Source organism: Mytilus galloprovincialis, chromosome 2 (assembly GCF_965363235.1).
Source record: "Mytilus galloprovincialis chromosome 2, xbMytGall1.hap1.1, whole genome shotgun sequence".
Taxonomy (NCBI): domain Eukaryota; kingdom Metazoa; phylum Mollusca; class Bivalvia; order Mytilida; family Mytilidae; genus Mytilus; species Mytilus galloprovincialis.
Window position 1 is genome coordinate 11,412,566 of NC_134839.1, and position 10,924 is coordinate 11,423,489.

A 10,924-nucleotide genomic window follows, 5' to 3' on the forward strand; every position below is an offset into this window, starting at 1 on the left:
TATGAAATCCTTTTGATTTGTATTGGAAAATGTAATGCGACTTTTGGATGTGTGTTTTGAGTTTTTTGTTTTGTTACATGTACATTAGACGATTTTCTGCTGCTTTTGTTTGTTTTTTTAAAGATTTTACAAAAAGTTCTATACATTGTTTGTATTTTCTTTACACAATTCAATTTTCATAATTTCTCATGTTATATACCTTTATAAGGAAATAGGCACAGAGAGGAAGAATGTAATATTAGATTCATATTTTCAATATGGGGGAGGGGGATACCGCGCTTATCCGTATTTTTAACTAGTTAGTTCACAAGGTAAGGGACAACAAGAAGACATTTAATCCTACATGGACATATTTTTCTGATTTGCAACCGACCAGTCTTTGCTCTTATTTATAAATATTAAGCAAATATACTAGAGAATGAAACGAATGGGTTAAGAATTTAAGGTGTTTGCTATAAATTCGTATTCAAAAACTTCATAGGTCAATGTATACTCATGCTACATCAAAACGCTGCTGTTCACCTATCCGCATAAAAAACATGATTGTGCACTTGCAGAAAAAGCCTCAAATAACACCACTTTTGTGGGTAAATCACATTACATAAACTGGGTTTTTTTTTGTGTAGAAAATAGGTATTGACAATTCACTTGAAACTTAGCATAAATCCAACTGTTTTCATCAAAGATGAAATTCTGAATTCATACATGCGTTTCATCGTTGTCTATATAATGGAATTTGATGTGACTGTACATACAAGTGTAAGATTTAGCTAGCTATAAAACTGGGATCAATCCACCATTTTCTACATAATAAAATACCTGTACCAAGTCAGGAATATGACAGTTGTTATCAATTTACTTGATGTGTTTTAGCTTTTAATTTTGCCATTTGATTAAGGACTTTCTATTTTCAATTTCGTCGGAGTTCAGTATTTTTTTTATTTTACTTTTTTCACTTGTTTTAATATGACATTACTATTCTAAAAACATTTGAAAAAAATAGGGCCCATAGGACGAAAACGCGACCCTGCAGACAAGAACAATTTTTTTGGAACTTTTGTAGGTCTTCCTGATATCATATTGTAGGCTAAAAAAATTGTCTTTTTTACCTGCAGTGTATGAATTATTTCTTTGTGGATGGAATCAAATGATTAATCATTAATTCACTTCCAATGTTGCCATTCATTTCCTTGTAATAGCTGAATACATGTGTAAGTTAACCCATCTCTACCTACGGAGTCAAATAAAAGGTCACATGAATACGGATTTAATTCGCAAGTGAATAATTCATCAGCGATGTTTCTTCTCTTGTTCTAACAGAATTGAACCAAATTGGCTGCTCAAAGGGAATAAGTATTTCACTTTATCACTTAGAATTAATGATTGAACAAAAAAAAATCTTTTATACTCGTAGCTTACTGTTAAACTGTATTTTTGTTTTAAACAGCAAAAAGATTGATCAAACCTGCAACTTATAGTACTTGGCTAGCTTGTTTTTTTACAGGGAACTGCACTGATATCTACAATTTTTAAAATATAGACCACTGACGCAGCAGGTACAACCGCTTTCCTGTTCACAAGACGATATTGAAAAGGCGAGTTCGTTTTGTTGTAATATAGACCACGAAACACAGGTGTTCCCACAGGGAGTAAAGATCCCCAAGAATCCGTTGTGTCAATGCGTAACGTTTCCATGCTTTTCTCTACTTTCAGCATGTAGTACTCCTCCTCATCGTCATCATTATATAACGCAACTAATTGACCAACCGAAACTAATTCTTGCAAAGACACTTGTTCATTTTCTTCATTTTCTTGTGCATCCGCTCTGTATTCTCGCATCATTTCCCATTCAGTATAACCACCAGTTTTTATCGAATTAGAACACTGGTCATACTTGTACATGTGATGACAACAGTTTACACAGAAACAAGACAATTCACTGATATTTATCAATCCTTTAGCAGAATCACGACTAGCTCTTACTTGGTGAAGAGATCGAATGCTAGGCATCGGCTTAAAAGACAGTCTGTTGTCACGGTGAATCGTTTCCGCATATCGGAATATTCTTCTCTTACAATGTGACCTCGGTTATGTTAGAAATGAATTCGCGTATTCATACAGATCTTTTGCTGTACTTATCTGAGTCTGTCCGCGTAAAATGGCACAGTCGGCTTGTCTCTTAATAATTCCTCCAGCAGCGTCTTGTGGTCCTGAAATGCACAGATAAGTTTTTTATGTCAACTGTATGATATTGGACCTTACCATTTTACCGCGTTCAAGGTTTATGATTTTTATAATAGTAACAATACCGAAAGTCACGAGAAATATAAGAGATACATTCAATACCCTACAGCGACTGCCAAGATGAAGAATAGAAATAAAAGCCCTGTTCCTTGATACAACGTATTTATTTTTGTGTCAGGTGTAATTTAGTCCGACGCACATGTGTTATCAAAATACATTTATTTCAAATTCGATATAATAAAAAAAAAACATGTAAAAAAACAAACTTTCTAGAATAATGTTTTATAGCATTAACCCATAATGTGACGGATTTAAAGAAAACAGTTTACCGATAATGTGAATACCCGACCGCTTTTAAAATATTTACATTTTACACAAATAACTCATAAATATTCAATCAAAAGCTAAATAATATGTATTCCATTGTACTCGAAAATGTGAGAAAAATCATTAAATCTGTGTCCAAGATATCTAGCGTAGAGATTGACAGACGGACTGACATTCAACTGTATTTAAAGGCAACAGACGGACTGACACTCAACTGTATTTAAAGGCAATCATAGTAGTAAGTTCGAGAATAATAAAATAAATTATTATAAATACCTTTTGCATGGGAAGTTTCGAAGAAATTTCTTGTGAAATGTTGATATCCAAAGTCATCGCTTGTTTGACTAATATCTCCGAAACAGTGTCTGCTCTTATACTGGGCTGCACACCCGTCAGTAAACTCGTGCATTGTTTCTACTGAATATGAAATCGACTGTAAATATTCCGCTATATAATTTCGGACTTGGTGAACAAAGTATTGATCATGAACAAAGTCTGGGCTTATAACGAAAAATTGTTCCGTGATAATTTCAGGAAAGTCTTCTGAACTATCAACAACATCGTATTCTAGCAATGCATTTCTATGTAGTAACATGGACCGACACTTCGGTTTTTTGAAAGTAAGCACTTTGAATCTCAGTAAGCTCGGAACACCTGTAATTTTCACTAAAGACATGCACACAAACACATTGCTTTTCTGGGAGATTTCTAACAAGATTTTGAAATTGTTCATTTTGCCATGTAGCTCTGTGTTGATGCACTGGAATTATCATTTCCCTCCTAAAATAGCAATTAAACGACGAATACAACAGGCTACAGAAACTTTGTGTATAATAAAGATAAAAAGAAGAAGCTTTGTGTCAAATTAGGTGAAAATACTCCTATGCGAATATATATTCCTGAAGTGCCTGCTTTAATTTATGTTTTTACCGGCTGTATACCTCTCTGGAACATGCTTATTATCCGAATATGTATCATATATAAAAAAGAAGATGTGGTATGATTGCCAATGAGACAACTATCCACAAAAGACCAAAATGACACACACATTAACAACTATAGGTCACCGTACGGCCTTCAACAATGAGCAAAGCCCATACCGCATGGTGAGCTATAAAAGGCCCCGATAAGACAATGTAAAACAATTCAAACGAGAAAATTAACGGCCTTATTTATGTAAAAAAATGAACGAAAAACAAATATGTAACACATAAACAAACGACAACCACTGAATTACAGGTCCTGACTTGGGACAGGCACATACATAAATAATGTGGCGGGTTTAAACATGTTAGCGGTATCCCAAACCTCCCCCCTAACCTGGGACAGTGGTATAACAGTACAACATAAGAACGAACTATAAAAATCAGTTGAAAAAGGCTTAACTCATCAGATGGACAAAAATACAAGTGGACGTGGCCCGGTACTTATACATCCCGACACAAAAAGACACAATGAACAGATCTGAGAGTTCTCGCAGTTATCTGACAGCTAGTCCAAAGCCACTAACAATTAATAAAAAAAAAATCATGCAACTAAGACTAAACGTACATTTTGGTTCAGTGGTGCTGATGGCATTTGAAGCTGTCCTCTTTTTCATATAATGATATCGGGATTTTATATGATTTGCTATGTGGTATGGGGTTTGCTCATTGTTGAAGTGGTAATAAGCATTGTATGTAACTTTCATAACATTTGGTTGAGGCAAATAAAGTTAGAGCGCGTAGACGACAAACTTAACATTTTTTCCATTTATAAATGGGCTTGAACGGTGAAAGTGATGCCAGCCAAGTTTTAACTTGATCTCAGTTTGGTGGTAATTAGCATTGTGTATAAGTTTCATAGTATTTGTTTGAGGCAAAATAAAGTTAAATTGCGGAAACTTTCAAGTTGTAAATTTTCCCATGAATACGTACGGACGTACAGACGAACAAGCGTTAAAATTAATGCCCCCTCCGCCGTAGCTGAAATTATTCCGGAGGCACGTCTGCCTGTGTATACCTTCGTATAGAAATATGCCATTTATAAGAATGAATAAGTTTGAAAAAAGTTTGTGTGTGGAAAATGGGGAGGCAAACTTCTGAAAGTGACAAGAAAAAAAAATATATTTTCTATGTAGTGTACTAATCTTAAATTTAGTAATTGTTCTCTTTCATTTTCATTTTTTAGAGTCAATTTTTGTCTTAAAATGGGAGGGGACATAGTTTTGTCCCCTATTTGCCTCTGTCTCCTATACGTACACTGTTATTATGACATATTTTTTGTAATAGCAATGAAACGAGTCATTTCGAATACCGGTATGAAAATTAATGAGACTATTCTATGACGACTTTTATTTATTGAAGGCACTAATTTATAAAATACAAAATTATTGTATTTATTGGCTCTTAGTAATGTTCAGTAGCGTATTTGAATAAAATTTCAAAGAATTAAATTTACTACAATACAAACAACTCTTATCTCTATTTTAGAATATGTAATTTAAACTTAATTGTTGAAACGAAGTTAGTTTAAAATTTGTCAAATTAAGCTTTAAAAATTCCTTTTTTTTTCAATTTGTGTTTTAATTTAGATTTATCATGCATGTCTCTAAACAAAGTATGCGACGCGTAACAGTTTATGAGTCTTGGTGTTCTCATATATGCATTTGATACGGTGCATTTGTTATGGATATATTTCAGATTCTATTTATGAAAGAAAATCTATAGAGCAGAGCATTTGTTTTTTTTGTAGCTCTATTTTAGAACATATGATTTAAACTTGTTGAAATGAAGTTAGTTTAAAATTTGTCAAAATAAGCTTTAAGAATTCCTTCTTTTATTTGAGATTTATTATGCATGTCTCTATGCATAGTATGCGACGCGTAACAGTTTGTAACTAAGTGTTTTGATATATGAATTTGATACGGTGCATTTGTGGTGGATATATTGCAGACTCCATTTATGAAATAAAATCTATAGAACAGAGAATTTTGATTTTTTGTGTATCAATTTAAAATGTAGATTCAAATATTTTCCACTTCAAACGATAAAGTAAAACTTCTTCAAAACTTATATATAATGTATAGTTCGGCGTCCGCAAAAAAGAAGCCATACGTATTTTATTGAATCTCGATATTTATCATGTTTATAATTTTTCTAACAATGACGTTCTACCTCCATAAGCGTGGAAATGTCATGGCGGGTCACAATTTTAATATATAAATATAGGTACTACATGTATATATTAGTTGATATTATATGAAAATGGGTACATTGTTTTAGACAAACATAGCACAACCCTACCAAAAAATAAATCGAAGTTAACCCCTCCACCCTGATTAAAACTGATAATTCCAAGATTAAAGTTGGAAACTGCAAGATTAAAGTTGATAATTCCAAGATTAAAGTCGACAATGAAAAAAAAAATAAATGAAAAAGGATGACCCTAATACGCTTTCGTAATTAATGGAATTGCATAAGTAAATGCCAAAAGTATCATCTTTCGTCAATCATAGACCGTAACTCCCAAATAACAATAATAAGAGATTTGTTGTTGTTTGCTTAACCTCCAGTGGTAAATATTTCATGCATATTTAAACTTTACGAAAAAGCGATGATTTCAATTTTTCCATTGTGAACGTTCCATTTCAAAGAAGCGACTTTCCAGCTGTAGTAGTATAGGGCTCGGGTTTCCTTTCCTATTTTCTTGATAGAGGGTTGCTACTTGCAAGGACGCTGTGTTACCAAGGGTTTCAAATGGTAAAGTTGGTTGTATCCCTATGAAGGTGTAACGTACCCTTTGCCTTGTTTCAATGGGTTCGTGTTCTTAACAAGCTTTCTAAAATAGCTTTCAGTAGTATATTAAGGTGTAAAGAAAGTGCGATCTTTTTTGGCTTTCGTAAGCGCGGAGAATCATGATAGATTAATGTAGAATTTTTGAGTTTTGAGTTTTGAATTTTGAATTTTGAATTTTGAATGATCCTTCCCGGCTTTCGTAGATATCATATCTATATTTCTCTGTTTACATTCAAGACCGTAAGTTCACTAAACAATTTAGTCGTTTAAAAGAGGTCCGTGGTACATATGCTTTATAAAACTTTTCAGTGTTGTATTTGTCCTATTTTTGAAATAAGTTTATTCTTCAATATGTAGTTGTCTTGGTAACGATGGGTATTGTTTCCATCGATTTGTGTCACCAAGTTTTTATGGTTTTTGTGAACAGTTTATGGACTGCTGTCTGTATTTTGTCTATGTCATATTTTCTGACTTTCGTCATCTTATTGGTTTTTATTGGTTGATGTAAATGTCCTTTGGTTTTTTTAGTCTTTGTTTACTCCTTGGTTTTGATTGTTATTGTCTTTATTGCACCTCCGAATTTTTCACACATAATATTTATGTTCTATTTTTATTTCAAAATCTAATATCCAAAATGTTTAGCTAAAAAATATGATTGTTTTCTTTCATGTTCAAGTGTAACATACTGTAACATTATACAATATGCATTGTTTTGCGCAATATGTTACATAAACTTTAGATGACGAATTTTGTTGTACATGTTATATAAATAATTTCACGCTTGAATATTTTTGCTAAGGTAAAGACGTGTTCAAATATCATCCATTAAGTAAATCTGGTCAATTGAAAATGTGGAAAGCAGGGATTTTGATACTTTTTGTAATTTATTTTACAAATGTAAGTTTTAAAAGTACTAAGATCAATATTGAAATGATAGGTCTTCCTTTTTCTTGCGTTCATTTTCTGTAAAAACTGTTCGCATATATTTTTTTCCCAGACTTTAAAACGAAATAAAACCTGTTTGAATGTTTATATTGTTAATCATGCATAGGTATAATAAAAAAAAAAGACCTAGTTATCAGTATGTTTTAGGCCGACGAAGAAAGTCATTACACGACCAACGAAATCTATATTTTTATATTATCTTGTTGGTCGAGTGGTCTTGTGCGCAAGAAACAGAGTAGGTGGTGTTGCCACGAAGTCAAGGAAAAGGATAAGAATCTCACTGAGGGAGCAAAAAACATGTGCTTAAGCAAAGGACAAGGTACAATAAGGGCCAATTTTGGCCCCCTCTTGAAAGACATTATAAATTTTATAAGTTCAATAGACTAAGTATAGAAGCTTAAAAAAATTGCATTTTTTTGGTGATTCTCATTTTTTGGTTGCCTAGCAACATATTTGAAACCTGCCAATAATATGCTATTTCAAACCTTATCTAACAAAAAAACGTATTTTCCATATGAATCAAAATGTATAATTGTAAAATACATATATGGAAATCTAAAGCAGTAATGTTTTGTTTATCTATATTAATTGCACGAGTATTTATCAACACCTTAACCACCAGTATGGCCCTTAGCAACAGTAATGTATATTAAGCAACAGTAGACTTTGGTATATGTTCATGGCTTATGTAAACAATAATATGTTAACCAAATCTATGTTTCTATTGCTAGGTACTTTTAGGACAATTGTACAAATCTAACAATTTGTTTGGCTTGTTTTTTTCGCTAAGAAACTACATAGCAACCGTAATAACTGCATAGCAACGACCTTTTTCATTTATGATTTACGTTGATGTTGTATTTTTCTAATAGTATTTTGACGTCTAAGTAAATGAGCTTTTATAGATTAATCTCTGTCCGACTATGGATGAAAATAGCTTGGTGTTCACTTTCAACAATCAACCCCCCTTCCTCCTCAAAAACAAAATAGCAAATAAATAAATAAATAAACATGATTTTTTGACAAACTAGGGAGCCAAATACGGCATTTAGTGTACCTTGTCCAAATTTGCAGAGTTTTGCGAAAACATAAATGAATTTTCTAAAAGAAACTTTTAAAAAGTTTTGTTTAATCTTTTTTTTTAAAGCAACATGCTATCAAATAAAAGAAATGTCTTCTTCAGAAAGGCATTTGTTAAAAAAAAACATCATGATAATCGTTATCTTCTATTTTAATAACATATTGGAAACGTAACCTTTCATGTAGGTAGTTTTCTTTTGACAAATCTTCAATTAATTATGTTTTAAATGATATAAAATATAACTGTGCAAATATTTCAAAATAACATCTGTTTGTATTTACAAAACATTCAACTATACATATATTCAAAATAATTTGCACACTTTTTTTTCAAATATTTGCTTCCCAATATAAACATGTATGCGTTGTCTTACATTTAATTTTCTTCTAACGGAGTTTAAAGTTGTAGTAAAGTATATATGTAATTAAACAAGATAGGTTACACATAATCAGAACCCATGGAAATCATATTTTTTTTTACCAAAAACATGCATTATGATGAAATGACATACGTTTCATGCGTTCGAAGTACTTTTTGGAATCCTTTTCAGGAGTAACTGTGAAACCTAAACTTTCTATAGCCAATGATGTAGAAATACGAACACACGATAGTGGCTATATAATCAAAATTAAAATAGAAAAAGAATAGCCAAATGTATATACGGTCATATTTGCCTGATGAAGATGGTTTATGAATAACTTTGGAATCTATCATCGGGGATCTTTTAATCAATATTTTATGGTAACGAAATACTTATAACTGTGCTGATGACAACGCTGGGCTTAAAGTTTACCAGCAGAAGTTTATAATCATTTCTAATGAAAGAACATGTAACTTTATATGTGCATGCGACCAAAGCACATATAGTAAGGATATAGCTCATGGGCACTGCAGAAACTAAAATAAACGTTTGTTTTTGTATTTAGATGCACAGCCGTTAATGTCATTACATCAACATAAAAAAATGTCGATCCATACGTTTATAAAGTTGTCTTTATCCTACAAGGTAGAGTATTGTTATATCTAGTTATTTACTTAATTAACAAATTCTGATATTGATACGAACTTTTGAATTTTGTTTGCATTTAACATGAATTTAATACAAGCATGTAAAGTATACGACTCTTTTCACAAGACACCTTATGGCTACAGAAACTCGGGAGTTAGACACGTTTCAGGGTCCGATCAATTTTATTCGTACGATTTTTTGTGAAAAGACCTGTTTTAATTATTTTTCTTTTGAATCGTTAAAAAACACTTATAAAATGCAATGTGAAGTATAAGCCTGTTCTTGGAATCGAAGCATCGTTAATGGACTTGGTTTTTAAAATCATTCAACTGATGAACCGCATACTATTTCTTTACAGGAAAATTGTGTTGTCTTAATCCAAACTGTGGTAGAGAGTGCGTAGATCCAGGTATGTTAGTTTGTGTCTGTATGAAATGGGCAGATTCTTGAAACACTGAACAATTACTAGTATTTGCCATTTAGGGATGGGTCTCTTCGGGTTGTTTTTTTATGTAATTGAAATTCAAGAAAGAGGTGTTCTTCCGTTGATTATGTCACTCTTGAAATTATCTTAGTAGTAAGACATTTCAAATAAATATAGAAATTTTATTTAAGACTTGTTTCGATTTGAAAATAACCTTTAAAGTATAATGTACGTTTGAAGAATAAATTATTTGTCAAAACACTATGGAAAAAATTGTTGTGCAATTTTCAAAAGAAATTGAAAGCAGTATAATAAAAAAAAACATAACGACTTTAAACATGTTACTTTAACACAATTTCTGCAATATAACATATTCAGAACCGACCAGGGAGGCCCTTTTTAAACTTTTGTAACCACTCAGATCTTAAATATCTCATACAATTATCAAAACTACAAGATGTAGGTACACAATGGCAATTCTCATTTAAAAAATACACATCCGAGGCATAGAAAAATAAACGATGTCTTTGTTAATACTAATAGCCTTAATTTCTTATTTGAACATTAAATTAAAGTAACTTGTAAAACATTGTTCCATCTTTTCCAAGTAAGTGTTTGAAATTTTCTTCAACAAACTGCTATTTCAAATATATATACTTTTAAGTTTATTAGTTCTATGAGATTCAGCACATGCATTATCCAATATTTGTATAATCGTTTTGTTTATTTTTTCCAGATAATTCCAGATAATTCTAATAAAAAGAGGGAGATGATCAAGAATTTGAGGATCCTGTGCTAGTTTCATTTCTAACGTTGATGAAAACTTTGAAGGGCTACAAAATTCAATAATTATTACAAATTTTTTATATAACTGAACTTGATGAGCTGTATGTTTCAAAAACAGATAAGCCGACAATATTTTAACAGAATTTTTTTGCAAATTCTGCTCGACATTTAAACTGAACGTACAACAATAAAATAAATTATGAAATAATTATGATAATTTTCATGTCTGTATGTATTTTTTCTTGATAATTTATTTTAAATATTTCTGCCTGCTTTTTGGGTAGTAAATATAGATTAACATAAACCATTTTAAACACATATACAATTTAAAA

At 31.5% G+C, this 10,924-nt stretch overlaps 1 long non-coding RNA gene across 1 annotated transcript; it reads left to right on the top strand.

The window, feature by feature from the left end:
- The first annotated feature begins 7,136 nt into the window (after positions 1-7,136).
- Positions 7,137-10,859, top strand: LOC143062888 (uncharacterized). Its single transcript, XR_012974880.1, has 4 exons — positions 7,137-7,244; positions 9,300-9,379; positions 9,741-9,791; positions 10,543-10,859. It is a non-coding gene; the product is annotated as an uncharacterized LOC143062888 (long non-coding RNA).
- Positions 10,860-10,924: the final 65 nt, after the last annotated feature.